Genomic DNA, 15,230 nt, shown 5'->3' with positions numbered 1-15,230 from the left:
AGGATCCCTTGATGCTGGGATGCTGAATCTTTTCAGGAAGATGACTTGTAGAACAAGCTGGCGACCACCGAAGTTCTAAGGGAAAATGCGGAACTGCAATGCTTCTGGTGCAGTAGCCCGATTCGGGGACGGTCGGTTCACCCATTGGTTAAAGGATGATTCTGAAGGCTCAAAGCTGCAGGATTGCGAGAAGAAATTGAGACTGGTTAGTCCCACCAGTTCAAGGGTTAAACAACTGCAGAGGGCCTTCTAAGGTCAGTTAGGGCTTCACCGGGACAGCTGTATTTAAGGTCACCAGTCTTCAGGAGTTGTCCAGGGGTCTTCGGTCAGCTGCATGGCTACACAGGATACTTGGCTCAAACACTGATCTTCTGGAATGGCTGCAAGACTTCTCTTCTTGTCCTAAATTCAGATGAACTTAGCACTCCAATAGCAAGGATCTGCTCACTCAGCCAGCAGTCGTCCAATCAGGGACCGTGTGGGTTGTACTCACACTCGTGCATGGACACTAGACTTTCAGGCACCACAGTTTAGGGACTGGGACCAGATAGTCCCACCCACTTCCTGTTTCCACACACAAATGGCATGCACTAGCCTGCAAAAACAGTAGCTTTCCCAGGTAAATGCATGACCATACAAGAGCTTTCCAAAGAACAAGTGAAAAACCTTGTGGCATGGCCATTTTAGGGCACTATCCATGTGTAGTAGCCAGATGCTGCAAACACATGTGCACACTAAAAGTACTGCAAAAATGATAAAAAATGTAACTGCTGCCACCAGCTTCTCGTTAGGCACATATCAAAATAACCAAAAAATCGAGTGTAAAAGACTAGGGTGATGCAAAAGTATTCCCATGCACTGTGTTAGAGAAGTTTCTAAAACAGGTAAAAAGTAAAAAGATAAAAGGGAAACATAGTTTCCCAGTACTGATAGTCTGAAAGGTTGGTCAGTTTCCCCATGACAAATGAGCAGGGGGCCAGGATTGTGAAGCTGAAGGCTTCACTTCTCTGTAAAAAGTCAAGACAGGTTAAAAAACAAAACCTTTTGGGTCCATAGAATATGGAGGGAAAGTTGCCAAAAAGAGAAATCATTCCAAACACTTGTGCTGCACCCAAGCACGACCAGGCCATAGGATGTTCTTCTGTTTCTGCCGCCTCCAAACAGCATGTAGGGTATTTGTCTGTGGGGCAGTTGTGTAAGGACGGGTGCCATGCAGGGATATTCTGCTGCGAGTAGTCCACCACCACACCACCACACATTTCCCCCACACCACACCACTCTATACCTTCACACTGCTTCTCTATACTACCACCATCATGATACACTATAAATCACCATTAAACCATGACACCTCTACTCTTCCACATCCCCAACCACCACACAACCATTCCACACCACCACCTAAATCACCCACTTCTCTACCCCACCACACTATACTAACATTCTTCACTGTTACGCTACACCACCACACACTGGCATCCTTACACCTCAACACCCTACATCACTGCTCCAAACTGCAACTCCATACCAACCACATACCCTGACCAACCCCCCACATCACCATACCACTCCACGTTACTTACTTCACACCATCTCTCCACATCACCACTCTACACATCACCAACACTCTACCCCATCAGTCTACACAACACTCCACACCACCACACTACTCCACACCACTATACCACCCACTCCACCACCACACCTCCACTACACCTCTACATACCTCCACCCCACTCTACACATCCACACCCCCACCATACGCATATACCCTACAACTCTACACCCCCACTCCACAGCACCCCAACACTCCACATCACAACATCGAGCAGCCCCTTAATTTCACAATGACTGCGGGATGCGTCCCAGATGGGGAAAAAAGCAACGCAAGAGAGAACTACATCGGAAGAGTAGGTCTTCACAGAGTGCAGGTACATTAACCAGCTGGTTTGTTAAAGACTCAGCATATGAAAATGGTCCAGCAACAGCTCGTTTAGTGCATTCTAATAACAATGTTACCATGGCCGTATTTTGGGGGGGCACAGGAGTGTTTGTCCCCCCCAACGTTCAGGGCACACCATTCTGTCCCAATTAATTTGGCTGGGGCACCTTTTTTTCAGATGTCATGTCCCCTCAACATTTTCAGCAAAGTTACTCCACTGAATGTTACCCAGAAATAGCCTGCTGACTTATTACCAATGCAGGCACTAACAACAAATTTAAAGGTTAATGAAGCACGGAACAAGCCCATTAATTTACCATTGATGGTCGCCATTTACAGTGGCTTTCAGGCAGTTACAACGGCTCTGACTCTAGCAGAGTCACACACAGCAAACAGTGAAACAGCAATTTCCCTTGACCCTATAGCTTTAACAATTACTGCTGAGCCCATTTCTAATTTATTTGAAAAAATGTATAAATCGTTCTGATTTATTGGGCTTGTGTTACAAAATACCCACTCTGCGAATTTTCAAATCTTTTGATTTTGTATTTATCAAGTCATTAAATGGCCGCACTTTGTGAGTCCATTGTATACTGGCAGAAACAGCTGTTTTAATTCGCTCAAATAAGTCATCTCTGAATTATCTGGGTTATGTGATAGACAAGAAAGAGTGAACCAAATCTTTTGAAGTTTGTTGTTTGAAATCTAAGAAGACTCGCAGGCAGTGCATAAAGAAAGCACTTTGATTCCATCACCCACTTTCAAATTCGATGATCAGAGGGGGTGGGAATCGTTGAAAAGTGTCCTTCCAGTGCCTGCCTTCTCTGGTCATTGAAAATTGCAGAGTGGCTAGCCGGGACACGAGAGGCCACTCCCATCTCCTCCTAAAGGATGGCTCAGCCGAGTTGTTGTTGGAACATGAGATATTTCTGCTTCAAGAAACCTTGCTAAGAGATTCTATCCATTTAGATGGTTACCATTTTCATTGTGTCAGTGCTAAGAAGGGCAACAAAGGATGCCCCTGTGGAGGGCTACTGGTGGGTGTTAAAAATGGGCTGTATTCAGAATGTATGTTGCCCGATAACCAAATTAAGAACATAATTGCGATAGAAGTAAGACCCAAAAAAGAACAGGAAGAAAAGATAATATTCATTATAAATCTGTATTCTGTGCCTGCAAAACTTGTTAGGGAGGAGACACTTGAATACATTGACCGTATAATGGCATCCTGGGTAAAATCTAGCACAAATGACTATTTGGGGCCGGGCGACCTTAATGCTCTGTTCCTCACTACGAGAACGTAGAGGTAAGATGATACATACACACAGCAATAAAAGAGGCAAAGAGTGGGTGAGTTTCTTGGACAAATGGTAAATGAAACAATTAAACGGTCAATCAAACAGGTAACAACCCTAGAAAGATTGCTTGGCATAGTGGATCCAAGAGAGCCTTATTAGATTATTACTTTGGTAGCAATGCTCTACTGGAACTGGTCACTGATTTACGAGTGATTACTACCATGTACAGCGAACACCATATCTTAGCTTTGAATCAAGATTTCTGTGCCAGAGAGGCTGGTGTGTACGCTGTAAGTAGAGTTGTGGTTATGTGTACGCTGTAAGTAGAGTTGTGGTTAACAATGCGGGAAGCCGCATAACATGGACACAAACCAACATTGAAAAAGCATGCATACAAACTCTTGAATTATGACAAAATATTGTCGTAGGGTTTACACACTCTAGTGCAGATGAGATTAAAGGTCATTTTAAACACTTTGCCCAAACTGTGGGAGGTGATAAAATTAAGCCATGATTAACCTCCAGGAAACAACACACAAGTGCCTTTGAAATTGAGATTTGCGATGTAAAGCGAAAGCTATGCATGGATATAAGATATATTAACAACAGTGGTTGCTCTAGAAGTTATACATTGATAAAGATTAATAAAAATCACTATCGAACTGGGTGAAGAGGCACATCATGTCAATTAGTAACGCAGGGTGGCAAAGAATGTTGACAGCATTTAGGAGCCATCAGACTCGTTTGATCTGGGACCTTTTGACCAATGTCAAAGGAGAACGTTCTGTTCACATCATTCATCCCATTGCTGAGGTAAAATGGTGCCAATTTATCAGTTCTAATATGTCTTCCTCACCCCCCTTGAACCTGGACGCAAGTGAAAGTGAATATTGGCCTTCAAATATTGGTCATGAAGTTGTGAGACAGCAATAGGTAAGTTGAAATGTTCACGTGCTCCAAGACCAACCGGTCTGGCGAATGTTCTTTTTAAGAAAGAACCGAACAGGTGGGCCAGGATTGTACATGTTCTATTTACAAGGGCCTGTAGTGAATGGTGCATTCCTTAGACATGGTGGCAGTCAGTGTTAATTCTGGTATACAAAAAAGGAAATCGATCGATGCCAGAAAACTACTGACTGCTGTCCATGCTTCACATCTCAGGCAAACTATTCTCTGCGTTTGTGTTGAAAGCACTGACAGTATGGGTTGATGACAACAATATTTTACATCAGTTTCAGAAGGGCTGTCCGGAGTGGATGCTCCACATCCTTGTTTCTTTGCATGAGAACACTAGTGTGTGTGTGCACCTGAACGGTGAGGGTCTCCTAATGTCTTCAGAATCAGTCAACAGGGGAGTCAAGCAAGGTTGTGCGCTGGCTCCCCTGTTGTTCAACATTGGCTGACCTGCCCAGTTATTTGAGAGCTGTTACTCACTGGCCCCCAAAATAGGTGACATGCCTATCGAAACAATGCTGTATGCTGATGACATGGTCATGTTTGATCAAACTTACACTGGCATGAGGAACATGATCAATTAAGTGCTTGCACTGACAAAAACAGTTTGGATATCAATCTCAACAAGACCAAGACAGTGTTAGTCAGAAACAAAAAAAGTTAATACAACACCCATGCAATAAGTCCTAGGCATCCTTAATTACACTTCTTATTACATGTGCCTGGGCTTAGAGATGTGTCGCAAGGCAGAATATGGCGGAATCAAAGAATCCAATATATTGAAAGCAAAGAAGCATACTCATTTGGTGGGCTTGTTTGCCAGAACCTTGGCGGGATACACTTTAGAGGGAATACTGATCTTCTATCAGCAATCGTTTTGCCCTGCAATTCTTTATGGTTTAGAAGCCCTTTCCATAAAAGATTATGAATGTTTGAACCTTTTAGAGGGCTATTTTTGGAGGTCAATTTTGGGATTATCCCCTCGACACCCATTGATACCTGCAGTTGGAGTTGGGGTTGATCTCTCTGAAAGGTATGGCCGTGACAAGGTGGGGTGAAGTGTTCATCAAGTCCAAAATGACCCCCACGTTCCCTCTATTACGTAGGTTGGGAAACAATTCCGATCTAGAAGCTACCATAAAAAGGGAGTTATTATGAACAGCTAAATGTTACATTTTTTGACTTTTTGACGACTTGACCTGGACACCAAATTTCAATTTAAACAAAAGCTACCAGCAGTTGAGGAGAGCATTCAATCAAAGATTAGATAGATGGGCCTGGTGCAGCACCTGCACACATCTGACCAAGGTGAGGACCTTTAAGTCTGTATCCAAAGTAGTGCACAGATTTAAACGTCATCAAAGTTACTTATTGCAATGTCCCGACCCTGCTGTGCTCAGAGTGATAATGCTACTGCACACTAACCAACTGCTGTTACTGGCCCTTTGGGGCGCTCAGTTAAATCTCAATAATGACAAAAGATATTGCTGAATATGAAAGCAACCAGACAAAATGGAACCTGCAAAACATGTCTTTACTGAATGCTCCAAAATAGTACGCTTTTATATGAACATCTTGGGAAAGTTTCTCCACCATCAAGATTCCATCAAAACTGATGAATATTTGAATTACTGTTTAAACACTGATTCCAATGCTGTTCAAATTGTTCTTTATCAATTGTGGAGTTTTATAGTTCGAACTTTGAATAATTCAACTCTTTTACTAGCAATGTGTTTTCAGAATGTATTTATGTGAGATTGTTTTGTAGAGTATGTAAATATGAATGTTGTCTCTCCAGTACTATCCCAAAAAATAAACATTTCAGTGAAACAAAATATGTAATATTCTGTAAAAGGTTTTATGTATTTGATGTATTTTTATGAAAAGTTTTGTTTTGACAAAACACAATAAATAAATAAATGTAAACAATAAACAACCGGAAACACAAAACTATTGGCTTTGCCAATACTTGTGTTTAGAAATGACTGTGTGTGCGAAATTTCTGGAAGCCCCTCTACCAAGAATGAACAAGGCTGTTCTCTGGGTAGGGTCCCACTCAGAAGGGTCTACAGCCACATTTTAGCTCACTGTAACTTTCACAGAGTACAAATAGCCATTTGCATATCATTCTGGTCCCACCCACTTGGACAGTCCAGAACCGAAATGCTAGGCAATTCTCCTCTGAACAATAGTACCAACAGCAATCCCAGACATGTGCTATTCGGCCTAGTCGGGCCTCATCAGTGAGGTGAAGCTGTTCCTTTCTAAACACAGTGAGCAAGGGGTCCACGTCTGGATTACCCTGGGTAACCTAGGGTGAAACCTCAAGTCCCTAAACATATATGCAAAAGGTCTGGGAGCCCCTCTACCGAGAACAAACAAGGCCAAATAACCTGTTCTCTGGGTAGGTTCCCACCCGGCAGGGTATCGCTACATAATATCCCCAACAAAATATCACCGTAGATATGGCCATTTGGTTCCCCATAGACAATATTTTTGTTGGGGATATTATGTGGGAGCGGGGGTTGGGGATGTGTCCCCCACATATTAAAAAATGATGCAGGGGTTGCGGGGGTGTCCCCCCGCAGGGTCCATGTGTGAATTTTCGCCTCTCATCGCAGCAGCACACCACGGAGGAGGGCAGGAGCCCCAGCCTCTCGAGCCCAGGAGCGGCTCCAACTACACACGGTTCAGCCGTGCACCGGATTGCCCTGCCACTCCAGAATCCTCAAAGGTGAGGTCCTCCTATACCAGATAGGTATGCCCCTTGAGCACACCTATTTCAGCCGCACGCCGTGATTTCCCCTTGAAGTGCACCGCATCCAGAGAATCGCCTGACCTTGGCAGATTCTTCCGCCTGACTGAGCAATGGCGGGCGCATCGCGGCACCAGAGCGAGGCTCTGACCGCGTGGATCAGCTGTTGAGCATTCGAAGCCCCTGTATACCAATCCTCTTCCGCCGGCAGGCGGAAACGCCGGCCTCACAACAAAGGCCCATACTAAGGCCCCTGTTTGCCCCCTGTTAGCACGCTGGCGCGCGCTACTCGGCCCGTGCTCGTACCTGCAGTATGATCTCTATGCCAACATCACAACTGAAGGCCGGAGGAGTAGGAGATCCCGCAAACCATTGCAGGAGCAGCAGGTTTCAGGATCGTTGGTTACGAGCCCTGCCAGATGCAAGGTAGGCCATATGCCTCCCCTAGTTGTGCTCCAGATTCCAGCCACTTGCCTGTTTTTTTCTCTTTCCTAGAGCACTTGGGCACCCATATGGGCCCTCTCTAGCATACCGAATCCAGCCTGTTTTCCATTGCCACATGTAGAAACAGTACATGTATCTCAACTTCTACATTGTGCCTTATGGTCGCTAATAGACCCTTGATCTGTACTGTGCCTTATGGTCGCTAATAGACCGTATTTGACCTGCATTGTGCCATATGGTCGCTAATAGACCATATTTGACTTGCATTGTGCCCTATGGTCGCTAATAGACCACATTTGACTTGCATTGTGCCCTATGGTCGCCATATTTTACTTGCATTGTGCCCTATGGTCGACATATTTGACTTGCATTGTGCCCTATGGTCGCTAATAGACCATATTTGACTTGCATTGTGCCCTATGGTCGCTAATAGACCACATTTGATTTGCATTGTGCCCTATGGTCGCCATATTTGACTTGCATTGTGCCCTATGGTCGCTAATAGACCACACTTGATCTGTACTGTGCCTTATGGTCGCTAATAGACCACATTTGACCTGCATTGTGCCCTATGGTCGCTAATAGACCACACTTGATCTGTACTGTGCCTTATGGTCGCTAATAGACCATATTTGACTTGCATTGTACCCTATGGTCGCTAATAGACCACATTTGACTTGCATTGTGCCACATGGTCGCTAATAGACCACACTTGATCTGTACTGTGCCCTATGGTCGCTAATAGACCACATTTGACTTGCATTGTGCCACATGGTCGCTAATAGACCACACTTGATCTGTACTGTGCCTTATGGTCGCTAATAGACCATATTTGACTTGCATTGTGCCCTATGGTCGCCAATAGACCACATTTGACTTGCATTGTGCCCTATGGTCGCCATATTTGACTTACATTGTGCCCTATGGTCGCTAATAGACCACACCTGCTCTGTACTGTGCCCTATGGTCGCTAATAGACCACATTTGATTTGCATTGTGCCCCATGGTCGCTAATAGACCACACTTGCTCTGTACTGTGCCCTATGGTCGCTAATTGACCACATTTGATCTGCATTGTGCCCCATGGTCGCTAATAGACCACACTTGCCCTGTACTGTGCCCCATGGTCGCTAATAGACCACACTTGACTTGCATTGTGCCCTTGTGCTTTGGCACTGTACCTAGCATGACAGCTGCATCTAGCCTGCCTGTTCTTGGCCTTTTCAAATTGCTACTGAAACTGTACCTAGCCTGATAGTTGCATCTAGCCTACCTAGTCTTAGCCACCTCAATTGCCATTGAAACTACTCCTATCTGATTATTATCCAGTCACTTAGCATGTACTCCCTGGGTCTTGCCTACAGGTCACCCTGGCTCTGTACTGTGCCCTATGGTCGCTAATTGACCACATTTGATCTGCATTGTATATCGCCCTCCTCATCACATTAGGAATAAAACCACCTAAAATAAGCACCAAAGTTAACATTCTGAGTCTTCGCACCACGTCCTATTCCACCCATTGCACCTGCCATATCATGCTCAACACTCAACAACCCAATACTGGACTTAAAATGGCCCACTATCCAGATAGCACCACTCTACAAAGGACATGCAACACTGTAGACAGAAACCTAAGACTACTTGCTCGCCTGTCCAAACTGCATGAGCTACCAGCCAAGAAAGCTGAACTATCAAAATTCCAAAATAAAATACAGTTACCCTTGAAGGGTATTGCGGAACCTACTAGGAAACAGCCTAAGCCCAACAGACCCAAAATAAACAATTCCAAACAGACAACCAAAGGTATTCATAACACCACCAGCCCTAATTTAGCTGACCACAAACCATATCTCAAAGGTGCACTTAGGTCGCTAGTCGCACACGCCACAGAGATCTCAGATATCATTGCCACAGACAACTTAGACTTTTTGGCCATCTCAGAATCCTGGCTACATGATGCGGCTGGCCCAGCCTTATCACTAGCAGTCCCAGACAACTATAAAATCCTACGTGTGGACAGACTTACCTCCCGAGGTGGAGGTTTAGGAATCATAGCTAAAACTAGCCTGGACATGAGGATCATCACTACTACCAATATGCAATCCTGTGAATGCCTCACGGTCAAAATAGCCATCGCTAACTCCCAAACTCTAAACATCATCCTCATCTACAGACCACCAGGTCCTATCGGAACCTTCTCTGAGGACATCTCGACATCCCTGTCCAATAACCTAAAAAATACATCCCAAACAATAGTGCTAGGAGACTTTAATCTAGGCTATAATGACAATAAGGACACCCAATTGACAGCGATTGCTCTGACCTTGAAAGAGCTGGGATTCTCCCAAAAAGTTGAACTACCCACCCACAACAAAGGTCGTATCCTTGATTGGATAGCAGAACATAATTGCGAAGTAAATATTACAGATTCTGTACCGCAGATCTGGACTGACCACCACCTGCTATTATTCTCAGTGACAACCCACCGGGTCACTGCCCCGTCCTCACTTGCCCCACCTCTGCCAAAGAGAAATAAAAAACTAATGACAGCAGAAAATCTGATGCCCGTTATAATACCTAAATTGAACTCACTACCTGACTGCATGGACCCTAATCTGTTAGTCGAACATTATAATGCAGCCATGTCCTCAGCCCTGGATCACATAGCCCCGCTCAAACTAAGAAATAGCAAACCTAAAAAACACCTCAATTCTTGGTTCACGCCCCACCTGAAAAATCTTAGGCTGGCCAAAAGAAAACTTGAAACTATTTGGAGACTTTCCCCATCAGTCAAAAATAAACTCAACCTCTCCAAAGCCTCCTCCCAATACAAGAAAGAAATACTATTAGCCAAACAAGAAACCTACAATACTAGAATATCCAACTCAAAATCTAGTGTCAAAGAACTGTTGAGCATTCTGAAAGAATTGGAAACACCCGTTGTACCCCAAGAAAACTGCACCAAGGATGAAAAATGGTGCTCTAACATACAACTTGCTTTAACAAACAAAGTAGCAAACCTACAAACCAAAATTGCCATCAAGAAGGCATCACTAACACCACACATCCCTCAGAGCTCAGCGCCACCACCACAGCCCAAGTTGGGAGCCCGATTCTGCTTTTCTAAGGTATCGACCATAGAGGTAGAAAAGGTCATCCTGGGATTTAAAACGTCTAACTGCAAAGGTGACCAATGCCCAGCACAACTCATCAAGGATGCTGCAAGAGAACTATCGCCATTTATAACCAAACTAATCAACTCTTCCTTTACCTCAGGTTCAGTACCGATCAACCTAAAAGAGTCCTGGGTACTGCCACTACTAAAGAAGCAAACCCTTGACCCCGCCATTGCAACTAACTTCAGGCCCATCACGACTGTGCCCTTTCTTCTAAAAATGTTAGATAAAGTGGCTTACTTGCAAATTCAAAGCTTCCTAGAGTCTAACCACTTACTTGGAACCCGTCAATCAGGATTCCGCCCGCAACATGGGACAGAGACAGCGTTAATAGATCTTAAGGCCCAAATAGACGATTGCAGAGACAATGGCCAAGCGGCCCTACTTCTCCTCCTGGACCTATCAGCGGCATTCGACTTAGTGGACCATACAGTCCTCTGTAGTCACCTCGACTCGGCAGCCCACTTTTCAAAAGAGGCCATAATTTGGATCAAGTAATTCCTGAGTAATCGGACCATGAGAGTCTTCGCTCCATCAGCCTCAGCAGATCCAATCCCCACAACATGCGGTGTTCCACAAGGGTCTTGTGTGTCACCCACCCTCTATAATGTCTTCACGAAGCCTCTCTTTGATGAAATGGATCATCTGGGTATCGCCTACACTAACTACGCAGACGATACCCAGATCCTCCTCCCGCTCTCAGGAGACTACGCCAAGGACCTGGCCCTAGTGAACAGGATCTATAGCATCGTTCAGGCATGGATGGCCACACACGGCCTATGCCTGAACGATGATAAAACTGAGTTTATCATCCTGGGCACCACTACCTATATATCCAAACTCAGCCCTGATTACGACAACTTCATTATCGATGGGAACAACATAAAAGTAGCTCACGAAGTAAAAACCTTAGGATTTTACCTAGACGCCACCATGAACTTTACCAAACAAGTTAACTCTCTAGCTTCTGCCACAGCATATACATGCAAACTTATCAGAGCGAGCAAACAATTCCTCTCCACAGATAGTTGCATTACACGTGCCAGAGCCTTGATACTATCCAAATTAGACTATTGTAATGGACTTTACATTGGAGCTAATAAACAGACCATCCACAAAATTCAAGTGCTCCAGAACAATGCTTTGAGAGCAGCACTCAAGATTAATAGAAACGAGCATATATCCTCTACAAGAAGAGAATACAAATGGCTCGCCACCATAGACAAAATTAATCTCAAAATCGCTTCCCTCACCCACAAATGTATCAACAACAAAGCTCCACCTTACCTCATGGATAGATTACGTAAAAGGACTTCTTCCAGACCTACCAGAATAGCCAACGCAAACTGCCTCCAATTCCCGCGTTTCAAACTTGCCACTATAGGAGGAAATAGCTTCCCGGTCAAGGCTGCGCAGTTATGGAACTCCCTCCCCCATGACGCCAGAGAACCTCAGCCTTTCGCAAAATTTAGACAAAACCTCACTAGGTGGCTGAGAGCCAACGACAGCTAACTAGTCCACTTGTCACATTGTACACTAATGTACACTACTGTATATAACTATATATTACGTGAACAGGAGCATGCTCCTTGTTCCCCTGTCCTTGATCTCTCCCTGTTCATATCTGCTTGCTGTAATATTGCTGATGCCTATGTCTACACTTCCTGCCTTTTCCTGTACTTGCAATTAGCCGAGCATATCTGTAACCAAGCTCAGCGCATCTCTGTACCTTCATCTGATTTCTATGTACCTGTAACTATGCTGAGCATATCCTTGTCTGTTTGCGCCTTGATACTCCAGGGTATGGCACGCTATACAAATAATAAACTAAACTAAACTAAACTAAAAATATGGTGATATTTTTGCATCGTGATATTTTAGCGGTGGAATTAACACATGGAACCAGATGGGTCTGCAACCATTAGTTTTGTGTGTTTGACGGTGGAGTTGCCCTCTTTGAGGCAACATGAATGTTATGCATTGAGCATTGAGTGGAAGTGCGTTGGCCAAAGTGTGTTAGCTGTCTTGCTGTGGACCTCTTGCACGCTCCATGCATTACGTGTTTCCCTGGACAACCTTTTGCTATTGGCTGTGGTGGTAGGCTATATCCAGAACTAACTACTGTACTTTTACTACCATTTTAAGAAAGCCAAACTTGTGGTTCTTACACATTTTTCCTGACCTTTGCTCCAACGTAGGACCTTGCCCCGCCTCCAATCCCACCTTCACCTTTTTAAAAACATTGTGCTGGCGCGTGAGCGCACGCAGCTTGACCGGGAGTGCCTTGGGCGAAGTGTGTTGGCTGTCTCGCAGGCTAGCGGGGGCGCATTGATCTTCATTATTCTGTGGTACGAATTGTTTTATTTAATTCTTAACTTACTTTGTTTATTTTTAGTTTTTTTCTTTGTGTTTATTTATATATATTTATACACATTATAACCATCATCTGTGTCAAACCCCTAAATTGGGGTATGTCAAATAACGTCTATACGTTAAAAACAGGTATGCCAAAACTTGGCGCCGAAGTATATAATCTCATGCACTTACAAAGTAAAAAAAGCATTTATTGCTCAAAAGATCAAAGAGAAAAAGCGGTTGGTCTCCCTTAATGTGGACATCCAAACCTTTTATAAAACAGATGCAACAAAAGGGAGTAAATCCATCCCACAATTTGTTATTGATGACCTGAATGTACAATTGAATCATACTATTCTACCCAGAATAAAGGTAAAAAGGCCTGCCAGTACGATGACCTCGAATGTTGTGAGTGTTTTGAATCAAACTAGGAGAGAAATAACTGATACAAATAGAATTGGCATGTAATACAGGGGAAATATGCTCAACACAAGTTCATGACACTGAATCTAACTTGGAAACAGATCAGTGTAGATCTTCGCTGAAAAACCCCCCAATGTGTACTGTTCAGGCACAACAGATGTTAAGAGAGGAGTATGGAAAGTCAACATTGGCTGGTGAGATAGATGAGGATATGCTGGACTTTATGAATACAACAAATAATCAGGAAATTGATAAACAAAATGTGCAGTTCATATGTTCCAACACACGTGACCTGATACAATTTGATGAATGTATAGACAGGCGAGTGTTACCAAATGATAAATGAAAATAAAGTATCGAAGGGCAAAGTCCCATTGAAGAAAGATGAGCATGAACTATACAAATTGCAGATATAGTTTGAAAAGTCATCATCTAGTGGTTCAAATAGGTCCCTATCATGTGTAGCGCCTACACCAAGGCGAACAAGATTTAGTGAGCCTGTTGAAGACCATCTATTTTTCATACATGATATGCAGATGGGTACGATGGCTAATCGGTTTTCATTTCCTGAAGCACCGGCCTTAAATAATACTTTAAGTGCCATGAACACGGTGCTTTTATCGATGGCAAAGTTATACGAGACACTAGATAAAAAGTTGAATAAACAAACATCTTTGCTTCTTCAAATAAGGTCTGATGTAAATAATTTGCAGACCAAAGATGGCCATGTGGATAAAAATAATAAAATCTGCACCTCCTTACATAGAGGCTTGCCTATACATGAACAACAAGTGGAACCACTTGGTCATGGTAAGCCTCAACACATTTCTACTAATCAAATTACACAGACAAATATGGATGGTTGCCTTGAACTCCCCCAGGTTATTCCATCTAGTAATAATCAGTTTCTGCCATGTCCTGAAGTGATTAGTGTGGAAGTCTCACAGGAACCCAATATATTGAGTACTGAACCTCTATGTCAGCCTCCCATAGGGTCTACTGTGAAGCAACAGGGCAATGCATTTGAGTTCTTGTTTAACAATGCTAAAACCCACTCTAAAGTTGCAATGGAGACTGCCAACAAAGATAAGCAAATATCTATAAGTAACATAGGGTTCTCAGGAAAAACAATAAGTAAAGTAAGAAAGGCTGCAAAGTCTGTTACTGCTGCTAGGAAAAAAGAAGGCTGAATAATAAATTAGAAATACATCAGGTGAAAAATCAACCACCTGTATATAAACCCCTAGATGACCTAGTTGCAATGGTATTGCTACTGTCACAACCAACTGTGATAAAACAACCTGAAGCTATATAACAAACAGTAGCAGCAATAAAAACGTCTGTGAAGTTACATCCAAATGACATCGAAAATATGCAGCCTTCGGTATATAAGTCTTTTACAGCCCCTGATTCACAAATCAAGCTGGTAACTGGACCGGATCAAATCCAGGGGAGGATATAAGAGCGACACATGCTACCATACAAGAACTACAAGATGAGATACGGGCCTCCTTTGAAAAATATAATAAAGAAAACCAAATCATAAAACAAATTATGATGGAGAGTCAACATGAGCTGCCCAAAAACAATACCCAATTAACTCAAACTTTAACTCCAAATACCAAGTTACTTTTAAAAGGACCAGAAACAAAACAAATGAGGTTTGAGAATGAGTTAACATCTAGGGTAGGCCAGGATGGGTGGGCACAGGGGCATGCGAGTGGAACTTTGGCTGCATCGGATAAAACTGGTAGGAGGATTAAATCCGCAGTTGATAAAACAATATAAAAAACATCATCGCTTATTAATTGAATGCAGGGGTCATCCTTTTCAAAAATACGATTTAAATTGTGCCAGAATTTTGAATATTTGCTGAGAAATCT

At 43.4% G+C, this 15,230-nt stretch overlaps 1 protein-coding gene across 1 annotated transcript in view; it reads left to right on the top strand.

Moving 5' to 3' along the window:
- The window catches only part of KNDC1 (kinase non-catalytic C-lobe domain containing 1), an 895,433-nt gene that overhangs the window by 798,219 nt on the left and 81,984 nt on the right, over positions 1 to 15,230 (top strand). The window lies entirely within an intron of this gene.

This window comes from Ambystoma mexicanum, chromosome 8, assembly GCF_040938575.1.
Source record: "Ambystoma mexicanum isolate Mex_15411 chromosome 8, UKY_AmexF1_1, whole genome shotgun sequence".
NCBI lineage: Eukaryota > Metazoa > Chordata > Amphibia > Caudata > Ambystomatidae > Ambystoma > Ambystoma mexicanum.
This window is presented reverse-complemented; position numbering and strand designations above follow the sequence as displayed.